Raw genomic sequence first — 14,301 nt, forward strand, 5'->3', positions numbered from 1 at the left:
ATTTTAGCTGCGACAACCTACAGCATTAGTTTTAAAAAAGAATTCTATTACAACTTTTATTAAAACAATTCTTATTTTCTTATTAATGTACATTGAACAAAAATCAAATAACAAATTATTATAAAATAAAAACTTGAACATGTAGAGCCCATCATGATTAATCTTTTTTCTTTTGGGACTTTTTCTTATATATACGAGATTTTACACTTATTTACCTGGTTTATCTAAGTTTTTATATTTACAGAAAGTAACTAAAGTTTTTTACAAAATATATACAAATCCGGTCATAATCTATAATTTATCTACAATTTCTCTACAACTTAAATACAAATATTTTGTACAGAATCCGGTCAAAAACTATAATTTAAATATAATTTATATACAACTTGTATACAATTATGTAAGTTGTAGATATTTTGTATACTGTTTGTACACCCGACATACAAAATATATATATACAATTTGTTTATGTCTTCTTTTTCGAGTTTCAATATGAAATTCCAATCAAAACCATCTCGAATGTTCACCAAATTCTCTGAAAATTGAGATATAAACTCGAAAGGATATTCTCAATCACTTGCAACAACACTCAATCCAAACAAACATAATTTTGCAAATTTTGATTTTCGAATTCAAAGTTTCTAAGCTTTCTAATTGCTATCAATGGAGTTTAAGCTCATGTATACACGACCAAATTCAGTTTAGTTTCAATTACACCATCAATTAGTTTCAGTTTTGTTCCAAACGCTACTTTTGTTGACAATTTCTTTTTTATTCATCTAAAAAAAGTTCTTGTAACCCATTTATATTGGTGCTTCATGTATGTTCTATGGCTTTTAACTTGTTGAATTATTTTTCTTCACCATTCTTCAAAGCTCTGAGCATATCATCTGCAAAAGCTGAATCGAATAGGAACAGAGAGAGAAATGTCTATAGGGAGAAGAAAAATAGAGAAGAATGTAGCCTAAAATGGATAAGATTGGAGTCTAATATATTATTTTGTATATAAATAGTAAATTGTACATGCTAATGTAATTAAGTAATAACCTCTCCTCTATGAAGGGTAAATAAGTTTACAATATAGTATAGATTGGTAAAGATCCCTTTTTTGTTTCCATCCCATCATGATTAATCTAAGCGTATACTATTAATCATTGTATAACGTTTATATCATTGATTCAATTATAGAACAATAAAAAAACAAATAAATATTAAAAGTTAAACTTTTTGATATTTGGTGAAAAGATATTTGATTCTTTCTCCCTACCTGAAGACTTAGATGGATAGTATTTGCTGTTACGAGCAACTGCTGTCGGGGCCATACACCGGAGCTCTCGGGGCGACTTGCCATATTGTTAGTTGAACTTAGTGAGTACGATATCATATATCAACCCCATGCTGCTAGGACATTCTCATAACTTGGACCCTCTATAGAGACGGGGACGGGTCATCTAATATTAAAGGTTCTGAACGCGATATAGTACTTTCCGTACCATCCGGAGAAGTGGAGAAATGTCACTCTATCACTAGTGATGAAGCTAGGAACTATTCCAAGAGTGTTCAAATTTGGAAGAAGTAAAAAAAATTCCCGACAAAAGGTGTTGAATATGTGTTATATACCTATAATGAAGCCGAGTATGAAACTCAGGTTTGAAGCTTGAAATAGACAAGGGACTCGGCATTGAACACATCGAGTTGAAAAGAGACGTTCAACTCGTGATTAATTAAATTCAAGGAATCTACGTGGTGCAGGAAACCCGAATGCAGCAATACTTAGAGAAAGTCAAAGCTATCCTTTTCGCTATTTGAATCATCCGTAATCATTCGATTAATTGAATCCTGTTTAATTTTAGAGGCAAGTGCACATATAGCCATTCTCATGGATGTTATTTCAAGATTAGCCTGTACTTATTTTGTCTTGAATTTTAATACTAAAAATCTTAACTTCAGGACAATTCAGAACATTTTTGTCCTCAAAATTTGAACCGAAAAACTGAAATTCAAGACGCACTGACTATTTCTTAAATAGTAACCCTTTAGAGTGGCTACCTGATGTCATTTCTACTTAATGTTGTCCTCAAATAGGAATCTTTAAAAATTAAGTTCCTTAAATCCCTTAAACAAAATTGGCTCGAAGAAATTTATAGATGGAAAAATGCATTATGCAAGTAATAAATTCAAATGGAAAATATCCTTTTCCAACATATATAAAGATGGATATAAGCTAGGGAATTTTATTGATCCTTATTACCAATGAAAAATTCAATCATAAATCACTTTTGGTCAGTCTTCTGAACTCTTTTTGCTCCATTATTAGCTGTCGGAGGTTTTGGACAGAAGCACGCTTTTGTAGTTAAGTCGCATTTGGGATCTGCGGCGTCTATGCATTTCATAATTCCAGCGCAATCGGCATCGTTAGAGCATAAAAATATCCCATTGCTTGAATGTCCTAGCAACAATGAGACATTGTTGAATATTAAGTTATTAAAAACAAAAAATTAACTAGACTTATCATATTTAAACATATAAAAAGACACAAATTGCTATACTTACAATTTGCTAGAAAAGAAAATATATAGTACAATATATAGAATAAATATGAAAATAAATTATTTGTAGAAGAAAGGATAATTTAATATCTATATATTTATAACATTTTGGCTAATATAATGCAAAAATAAAAGTAGACACTCGATCTTTGAAGTATGAGCGATATCTTTTAGATACTAATAGCATGTTGCGTAAATTTTTTGGGAAGTTAAAAGTGCTTATTTTTCAGAAAAATTGTTTATATTAGAAAGTCTGACAACATATACTTTTCAAAATAAGCAGATTTTGGAAGTTTGATCAAAATAAGTACTTGTTAGAAAGAGCTTCTGACAAAAAAATGCATTGCCTCAAATTTATAAACAAAGTGTGACTATAACCTGGTTGAATATGAACTTCTACTTAATATATAATATAGGTAAGTTGATCTAAATTGTTTACCTAATAAAATAAGCAAAAAAGAGACTAAAAATATCTTAAGGAATGTTGCCTTCTCCATTCTCTTCCAAGTATTTTGGTAGCACTGCAGTAACTATATGATTGTTATGGTTGATGTCTTAACTGTTGCTTTAACAATATATTTATAGCCTATAGGAAAGAAAAAGACATGCACCAAACTTTCAATTAATGGAGATATAGTAACAAAATAAATTCTAATATGAAAAGGTCAAACAACTTAACTTCCTATAATACTGTAGCAGATTAAAGAAATTAAATCTAAGAGACTAAGGTAACAGCATATTTTCCTGCAAGAACTACTTTGGAAAGTGAGTCACTAAAATTTCCTTGATATTTGACAAGTAATCTAAATTCAAATTTATTTCTAATAAACTCATTAAGATGGTCAAATATATCGTGGTTATTTTTCAATTACGTAGATGAAAAGTGGCTATTTTTTAATTTTAACCAGGGAAGTGCACAAATAGCCATTTCTCCATTCCTATTTAAATGATAGCCAACTTCGTAAAGTTTGTAAAATTTAGCTCCATAGAATGAAACTCATATCTGTGGAACTGGAATTGAAAATCCCGGTTATGAAGTTTCAAACTTCAGCCCATCAGGTCTGAAGTTGGAATTGCCAAAGGATCTAATGTAGGTTCTCAATTAGAATAAAACTTCAGACCTTTAGGCTGAAGTTTTCAGGGATTAAAGTTAAAAATCCCGAGTATGAAGTTTGAAAGTTGGAATTGTTAAAGTCTAGTTTCTGTTAGTTTACAACTCCGTACCTTTGGGCTGAAATTTGAAAACTTCACCTCAAAGGTCTGAAGTTGGGAACTAGCTAAGCCTAAATTCACACTTTCGAGTTTGAAGTTAGCATGAGCTACAAAAGCTTCCTCCATTCATATTTCACGTACCAAATTATGAGGAGCTTACGGAATATACAAAAATATATAGTAGCTAATTTCTCAAAATTTTCAAGTGATTGTGATGGTTCTGTTCTGTCATATATTAGGTATTTCCTCGTATTAAAAGCATCAACGGATTTATGATGGTACGACAAACATGCGAAATTGAGGGTTTATTTATTTATTCCCTTCCGGTTTGATTCCTCTTTGTTGGAACTATTGCTCTTTGGTGACTCGAACCCACAATCCTGGGGTTGTAGATGGGGTGCTGACCATCCGAGTAACCCTCTTGTCCGTAAATTGAGGATTAATTTTTTGCATAAAAGCATGGTTTCTTAACTCATAATGGTAGGTGGGAGGGACATCCTTTCTGATTGAAGCAATATTGTCACGATCCCAAATCTCTTCCGTAGGATGTCGTGACGGAACCTAATCTCTAAGACTAGGTAAGCCTAACAAACATGCGGTATAACTGAATAATAATTTAAATTTCAAAAAATATCAACAACTATATGAATAAAATGTACAACTCAACATGTACATCTCCTAAAATCCGGTGTAAATACAAGTCACAATCTAGTACTAAACATTCCTATACATCTTTGTCTATAAAAATGTACAGAAATAAGAAAAGAACAGGATAGAAGGGGACTCTGAGGCCTGCAGACGCAGGCAGGTGTACCTTGAAGTCTCAAAAGAAAACCACTCACGTGCTAATACTGAGGCTGATAGGATGTACCTGGATTTGCACAAAACATGTACAGAACCGTAGTATGAGTACACTACAACGGTACCCAGTAAGTACCAAGCCTAACCTCGATAGATTAGTGACGAAGTCAGGTCAAGGCCCTACTAGAGATAATAAGAAAAAAGACAAAAGATACAATGATATATGAAAATGACAGGGAAGTAAAATAATAAAGGATTCGTGAAAAGTAACAATCATGGAATCAAGGAAGCTAATACAACACGAAAGGAAATCAAGAATTTTACATGTTAAGGAAACAATAACCAAACAATACAGCAAATAGAGAAGGTCAACAGGGGTACTCCCGAGGTACCGCCTCGTAGTCTCAAATCATAAAAATAACTTACTTTTCTTATATCACCGCTGGAGCCTTTACATTTAGTTTTGAAAATTATTTTTCCGAAATAGCACCCCGCGTTTTAGCCCACCTTATCACACCACATGGCTTCTAGTAGTTCCCCTACTAGCCACGCGTATCAAGCCCACCTTATCTTACTGCATGCGTATCAACACCCATGTCTTATACTACCGCATGCGTATCAATAATCACAACGGCACGACATAAACCTCGTGCAAATAGTAACAACCACACAACAGAAAACTCATGCAAACAATAACAACAGCACGACAGAAATCTCGTGTAACAACAAAACAATAACCTCAACAATAACACGAAACCAAAACATAACAACTAATTTCACAACTTACACCTTGCCTCAAAAGAAACCACGACCTTTGCAACTCAACACCAAACTCAACAACAAGATATTTCAAGGATAGCAATTTTAAGTAGAGAATCCCACAGTTAAGTAATGAATACGGAATTAAGAAAGCAAGTAATTCAATTAAATATATAGTACAAGATGCAATTAAGAGATAAGACAGGTAGACATGTGAAATTAGGCTAAACATGATGACTATAGCACGCTAAAGTAACTCAATTAAGGCATAAAAAGGAAACTACATAGCTAAATCCAGAATTTTAACATTTAGCCCGTGTACGCACTCGTCACCTTACGTACACGGCCTTCACATATCACAAATTATCACCACAATACCAAATCCTAAGGAGAATTTTTCCCACACAAGGTTAGACAAGTCACTTACCTCAAACCACGCTAAATCGATCAACTAGAAGGCCTTTTCCTCAATATTTCAACTCCGAACGTCTCGAATCTAGCCAAAATAATTTCATACTATAAATATAACTATAAGAAACTAATTTAAATAATAAAATTAGGACTTTAACAAAGAATTAAAAAATCGCTCCAAAACGTCGACCCGGGCCCACGTCTCGGAACCCGACAAAAACTGTAAAATCCTAACACTCATTCGATATCGAGTCCAACCATACAAAAATTACACAAATCCGATACCAAAATCTCGCTCAAATCCCCAAAATTCGGCCTAAGAAGTCTCCTCCATTTTTCCCTACTTTCCAACTCAAATCCCTAATTAAATGATGAAATCAAAGATAGATTAAGGGAATTTAATCAAAAACGAGTTAAGAACTCTTACCCCAACAATCCCCTAAAAATTCCTCGAAAATTTGCCTTAAATCCCTCCTAAGACCAAAAGTACCATACGAAGATATTGGAACTGTCAAAACTCCATTCCGGAGTCATTTTCAAACAAGTCAAACTACGCTCAGCTCCTCTGACGTAAACTTCCAATTTAGTAACTATGTGTCCCATTTCACTCCGAAACCAAAACCAAACATACCGGCGAGTTACATAACCACAGTATAATATAGAGAAAGGAATAATTAGGGGATCGGGGCTAATACACTCAAAATGACCGGCCGAGTCATTACATCCTCCCCCTCTTAAGACAAACGTTCGTCCTCGAACGAGTATAGAGACATACCTGAAGTGGTGAAAAGATGAGGATAACAGCTATGCATATCATGCTCGATCTCCCAAGTCGCTTCCTCGACTGGCTGACCCCTCCACTGAAGCAATGTTCTTCGACCTCAACTTTTAAACCTGCCTGTCCAAAATGGCTATCGGCTCCTCAACATAAGACAAATCCTTGTCCAACTGGACTGAGCTGAAGTCTAACACATGAGACGGATCGCCGTGATACTTATGGAGCATAAAAACATAGAATACTGGATGAACTACAGCTAGACTAGGTGGTAGCGCAAGTTTGTAGGCCACCTATCCAACCCTCTCAAGAATCTCAAAAGGTCTGATATACCTAAGGCTCAGTTTGCCCTTCTTCCCTAACCTCATATCATCCTTCATGGGCGAAACCCGTAGCAAAACCCGCTCCCCAACCATGAATGCAATGTCGTGAACCTTACTATCTACATAACTCTTATGTATTAATTGGGATGTACGAATTCAATCCTGAATCAATTTAACCTTTTCCAATGCATCCTGAACCAAGTCTGTACCCAATAGCGTAGCCTCGCCCGGCTCAAACCAACCCACCAGAAACCGACACCGTATACCATACAAAGCCTAATATGGGGCCATCTGAATGCTCGATTGGTAGTTGCTGTTGTAGGCAAACTCCACAAGTGGAAAGAACTGATCTTAAGAACCCCTAAACTTTATCACACATGCACGGAGAATATTCTCCAATATCTGAATAGTGCTCTCGGACTGTCTGTCCGTCTGAGGGTGAAATGATATACTTAACTCCATCCGCGTGCCCAACTCATGATGTACGACCCTCCAAAACCGCGATGTAAATTGCGTACCTCGGTCAGAGATGATAGATACCAGCACGCCATGAAGCCTAACAATCTCGCGAATATACACCTGAGCCAGCTGCTCTGAAGAGTAAATAGTCACTACTGGAATGAAATGAGCTGACTTGGTCAATCTATCCATAATCACCCAAAATTCATTGAACTTCCCCTGAGTCCGTGGGAGCCCAACAACAAAATCCATAGTGATCCGCTCCCATTTCTACTCTGGGATCTCTAACCTCTGAAAACTTCCACCTGGCCGCTGATTCTCATACTTCATCTGCTGACAGTTTAGGCACCGAGCTACATATTCCACTATGTCATTCTTCATTCTTCTCTACCAGTAATGTTGCCTCAAGTCCTGATACATCTTCACGGCATCTGGATGAATGGAGTACCGCAAACTGTGAGCCTTCTGGAGAATCAACTCACGCAAACCATCTATATTGGGCACACATAGCCTGCCCTGCATCCGCAATACACTGTCATCTCCGATAGTGACCTCCTTAGCATCGCCGTGCTAAACTGTGTCCTTGAGGACAAGCAGATGGGGGTCGTCATACTGACGCTCTCTAATACGATCATAAAGAGAAGACCGAGAAATCACACAAGCCAAAACTCGGCTCAGAAACATCCAATCTAACAAACTGGTTGGCCAAGGCCTGAACATCCAAGGTTAATGGCCTCTCTGCTACCGGTAGATATGCTAAGCTGCCCAAACTCTCCGCCTTGCGACTCAAGGCATCGACACCACATTGGCCTTCCTAGGATGATATAGATTGGTGATATCATAGTCCTTAAGCAACTCTAACCACTTCCGCTACCGCAAGTTAAGATCCTTTTGTTTGAACAGATGCTGTAGAGTCCGGTGATTGGTATAGACTTCACAAGGGACACCGTACAAATAGTGCGGCCAGATCTTCAAGGCATGAACAATAGCTGCTAACTCGAGGTCGTGGACATAATAGTTCTTCTCATGCACCTTCAGTTGTCTAGCCGCGTAGGCAATCACCCTATTGTCCTACATTAACACTGTACCGAGACCAATACGCGATGCATCACAATATATAGTATAAGACCCCGAACCCGAAGGCAACACTAACACTGGGGCTGTAATCAAAGTTGTCTTGAGCGTTTGAAAGCTCTCCTTACACTCCTCAGTCCACCTGAACGGATCACCCTTCTGGGTCAATCTGGTCATAGGTGCTGCAACAAACGAGAAACCCTCTACAAATCGAACAAAGAAAACTCTGGATCTCCATAGCTGAAGACGGTTTGGGCTAACTCTATACTGCTTCAATCTTCTTCAGATCTACCTTGATCCCCTCACTCGATACTACATGACCCAAAAATGCCGCTGAATCTAGCTAGAACTCACATTTTGAAAATTTTGCATATAACTTCTTTTCTCTCAAGGTCTGGAGCACGGTCCTCAAGTGCTACTCATGATCCTCCCAGCTCCGGGAGTATACCAGAATGAACATGGCGACTCACATAGCCCCTACTATGACGAGTTACAATGGGGTACGGGTACCACTATACGTGCCAGACTCTCGAGACCTCTTGGCCTCTCTCTCCTCTCTCTCCCAAGTCAACATACTCTCCAATCTCCTAGCGATCCCCACTACATGCTAGTATGCGATGTCCATATCCAACTCTCAGACCATGCTAAATATGATACTAGGGTTGAGCCCCTCGATAAATCGACGGACTCGCTCTCTAACAGTAGCAACCAAGGTTGGTGCATGCGTAGCCAAATCACTTAACTAGACCGCATACTCCGACTGTCACGACCCAAAATCTCACCTGTCGTGATGGCGCCTATTTGAATACTAGGCAAGCCGACAACCTCAATAAACCACAAATTCCTTTAAGTTTGAAAACATAATAAGTAAATATAAGAGTAAAGTCCCACAATTTCTGATATAAAATACTGTCTTTATACAATACACTCCCAAAACTCGGTGTCACTAAGTACATGAGCATCTAAATAACAACACAGTCTGGCTGATAAAAATACTATCTGAAAATATTGAATAATACAAATAACTGAAAGGGAAAGAGAGTCAAGGTCTGCGGATGCGAAGCAGCTACCTCGATAGTCTCCAACAAATAAATCTCCAAATCTAGCAACCATTGTATCCGGAAGTACCTAGATCTGCACACGAAGTGCAAAGTGTAGTATGAGTGCAACCGACCCAATGTACTCAATAAGTAACAAGACTAACCTTTGGGTTGAAAGTAGTGACGAGCTCAATAATTACAGTCCAGTCATAGAAAATAATAGTACAGAAATATAGGCATGCTTTCAAGTTCCATAATTAAACTCAATACAAGAAAATAGATTAAATCCGAATGATATGAGAAATATGACATCTCTACATGCCAATGTACATGTCATTTGTGATGCAACATAATGAAAACCTCTCGTACTTAACATAATATCAACTGCGCTCACTGTAGGGGGTGCAGATTCCGGAGGGGCTCCTTCATCCCAAGCGCTATAATAAGCCATTTAGTCCTGCTGCGGCGTGTAGCTAGATCCCATAACAATAAATCTTATAAGGCATGCTACGGCGTGCAACCCCGATCCATATAATAATAAAGTCTATAAGGCCTGTTGCGGCGTGCAACCCGATCCATATAATAATAAATATATATAACGTCAATATGGCCTACTGCGACGTGTAACTCGATCCCATAAATATCCTCATAACTGGATGAACATGACAGAGTATGAAATTCACATATTTAAAACAACAAATTCAATAGCAAGACGACCCATGTGGGTCCCAAAAGATCGGCATGTAGCCTAAACATGATCTTTAACATGAGTCTCAGTTCAATTTCTCTAACACGTAGAGGATATAGGGATAATAAGATCATTATTTGATTATGCAACTCCACATAAACAATTAAGTCGTAATTTCTATGGTGCACGCCCACACGCCCGTCACCTAGTATGTGCGTCACCTCCAAATAATTCATATAACATGTAATTCAGGGATTCATACCCTCATAACCAAGTTTAGAATTGTTACTTACCTCAAACCGTGCAGTTTCTCTATTCCAATATGCCCTTGCCTCGCGAATCGACCTCTGAACGCCTCGAATCTAATCACAATTAATTCGATATAGTCAACACAAATTATAGGAATCAATTTCATATGGAAATACTAAATTTCCCAATTAAATCTGAATATCTACCCAAAAATCAATAGTGGGACCCACATCTCGGAACCTGACCAAAGTTACAAAATATGAACGTCCATTCAACCACGAGTCCAACTATACCAAATTTATCAAATTCCAACATCAACTCGACCCTCGAATCCTCAATTTAACCTTAAGGGTTTTTCACAATATTTTCAACTTAAAACACCAATTAAATGCTAAAAATAACAATAGATTCGGGTAATTTGACTAAAATTGAGTTAAGAACTCTTACCTCAATGTTTTCCTTGAAAATCTCTCGAAAAGTGCCTCTCCCCGAGCTTCAAATCATCAAAAATGGAAATTCGTCTCATTTTCAGAACTGAAGTTCTGCTGCCCAGTCATTTACTCTATGCGATCGTGGACCAATTCCTACGATCGCGAAGCACAATTTCCACTGCTTAAAATTAACCTTATGCGATCGCGGATAACTTCACGTAATCGTAAAGAAAAAAAATGAACTGCCCAAAAATAGCTGGCCTTCGCGATCGCAAAAAGGCCCAACCGAACGCGAAGCATTGGTTCCACAGATCTACGCTATCGTGACCTTCTTCACGCGATCACGATGAACAAAGCGCGTGACCCCAGCTTCTACCTCCTATACTTTACGCGGACATGACCTTAGCCACGCGTTCGTGAATTACAGCATCCCACAACTACGCGATCGCAACCCCCTTCTCGTGAATGCGTAGAAGAAAGTCCTCCCCCACCCAGCTAAGCCTACGCAATTGCGGACCTTCTCACGCGATCGCGTAGAAGGAAACCAGACAGTGCACCGAAAAATCTGCAACTATAACACCAAGTCCAAAATTAATCCGTTAACCTTCCGAAACTAACCCCGAGCCCTCCGGAACCTCAACCAAATACACCAACAAGTCTTAAAATATCATACAAACTTATTCGAGGCCTCAAATCACATCAAACAATGCCTAAACCAGGAATCATACCCCAATTCAAGCCTAATGAAAACTAACTTCTACATTTAATGCCGAAACCTATCAAATCAAGTCCGATTGAGTTCAAATTATGCACACAAGTAATAAATGATATTACGGACCTATGAAAATTTCCAGAACTGAATTCCGACCCCGATAGCAATAAAGTCAACTCCAGGTCAAACTTCCAAACCTTCAATTTCCTAATTTCGCCATTTCAAGCCAAAATCAACTACAGACATCCAAATAATTATCCTGACACACTCCAAAAGTCTAAAATCACCATATAGAGCTATTGAAATCATTAAAATTCTATTATGGAGTCGTTTACATATAAGTCAACATCCGGTCAACTTTTCAACTTAAGTTTTCATCCTTGAGACTAAGTATCTCAATTCATTCTGAAACCTCACCGGAATCAAACCAACTACTCCGGCAAGTCACATAACAATTGTAAATCAAAATGAGTAGTGAATGGGGTAACGAGGTTGTAATACTCAAAACGACTGGCCGGGTCGTTACACCGACATAGTCATAGAACCCTGGCGCAACTGCTTAAACTCTGTACGCCATGCATCTCTGAGACTCTTGGAAACATACTCCCTCAAGAACATATCTGAGAACTGAGTCCAAGTGAGTAAAGCTGCCTCGACCAGATTAGCCAACTCATATGCTCGCCACCACTGATAGGTCTAGTGAAAGCAACCCCACTAGACTACGCAATACCCATAGTACGGAGGATATGGTGTAACTTCTCAAGAAAACCCTCGACATCCTCTGACACCAAGGCACTAAAAGTAGGAGGGTGGTACTTCATGTACCTCTCGAGCCTGAGTTGTTGTAATGACCCGACATGTCATTTTGAATATTTATGCTCCTTTCAACTATTTGAAGTCTTAAATAGATTTATACGATGTGCTATGACTTGTGTGAATTGTCGGTTTGCATTTTCAGGTGTTTCAGAATTAGTTCGGAAGAATGAATTTTCATGTTTGAAGCTTTGAGTTGGAAAAGTTGACCAAGTTTGAGTTTTAGTATTTGACCTCGGATTAGAGTTTTGATGATTTCAATAGCTCTGTATGGTGATTTTGGACTTAGGAGCATATCCGAAAAAGTATTTGGAAGTATGTAGTTGAATTTGGCTTGAAATGACTAAAATAGAAAGTTAAAATTGGAACTTTGACCGGAGAGTTGACTTTTTGATATTGTGGTCGGAATCCAATATTGGAAATTGGAATAGGTCCGTTATGTCATTTATGACTTGTGTACAAAATTTGAGGTCAATCGGACTTGATTTGATAAGTTTTGGCATTGAATGTAGAAGATGGAAATTGTTAGTTTTCATTAGGCTTGAATTGGAGTACGATTTGTGTTTTTGATGTTGTTTAATGCGATTTGAGGGCTAGACTAAGTTTGTATGATGTTTTAGGACTTGTTGGTATATTCGGACGGGGTCTTGAGTGGCTCGGGTGTGTTTCGGGGTGAGTTTAGAACTAGACTGGCCATTTCGACACTCTGATGTTGTTCTGGAAGTTTGGAAGTGCCGGGGGCACATTTTGGAGTGTTGAGGCTTAGGAAAAGTGCGGACCGCAAAGAAAAAGTGCGGACCACATAGGAAAAGTGCGGACAGCAGAGGAAAAGTGCGAACCGCAAAGGAATTGTGCGGACCGCAGAATTTCTCTCGCAGCCGCAGAATTGAGAATTCTGCAGATTCGGTGGTCCGACTTCGGAAGCTTATATCTTTTAATATACAAGGAATTTGGAGATGATTCAAAAACTAAAGTTGTATCCCTTTGAGTCTAGTTTTCAGAAAAGTATACCATGAATCATTTATACATTTGTAGAGAAAGTTATGGTCAATTTACTGAAATCTGGTAGTGTAGAGCTACTGAAGTGCGGCCGCACAATTTGGATTGCGGCCGCAGAACCTGAGATGTGGGGCCGCACAAACGAATGTGCGGTCAATACAATGAGGATCAGATTTTGTACTATATGAATGAGGGTTTCATCTCATTTTTTATTTTTGGACTTTGGGAGCTCAGTTTATGGCAATTTTTCATGGGATTTTCAAGAAATTCATCGGGGTAAGTGATTCTAACTCGGATTTGGTTAATATACATGAATATATCATTGTTTTCATAATTTAATAAGTATTTTGAGATGAATATTTGGGAGGAATTGTATAAATTTCATAAAATGAATTTTTGAGATTTGAAACCGATTCGGAGTCGGATTTGAGTAAAATTAGTATGGTTGAACTCGTAATTGAATGGGTTATCATATTTTGTGAGTTTTGCCAGATTCCGTGACGTGGGCCCCACTGTCAATTTTTCGAGCGGAGTTAGAAATTTTTATAAATTGTTAATTTGTAAGCATTGGAGTAAATTGTGATTTATTTGTACGTTATTTGAATAGATACAGATCGTTTGGCTTGAATTAAGGAGACAGGAAGGTGTATGGAGGTTGATACGCGCGAAATGAAATTTTTGGAGTATTGTTTATCTTGCTCGGCATTGGATTCGGCTTGTTTGAGGCAAGTAACACTTCTAAGCTTGGTTCTGATGGTATGAATCCCTGAATTACGTGTTGTATGAATTGTTTGGAGATGACGCACATGCTAGGTGAAGGGCGTGTGGGCGTGCATCATAGGAATTGTGACATAATTGATTCTGTGGAGTTGCATAATTAAATAAATGTCATTATCCGCTTATCCTCCACGTGTTAGAGAAATTGAGCTGAGACTCATATTAAAGATCATGTTTAGGCTACACGCCGATATATTTTGGGACCCACATGGGTCGTATTGCTGTTGAA

This window comes from Nicotiana tomentosiformis, chromosome 9, assembly GCF_000390325.3.
Source record: "Nicotiana tomentosiformis chromosome 9, ASM39032v3, whole genome shotgun sequence".
Classification (NCBI taxonomy): domain Eukaryota; kingdom Viridiplantae; phylum Streptophyta; class Magnoliopsida; order Solanales; family Solanaceae; genus Nicotiana; species Nicotiana tomentosiformis.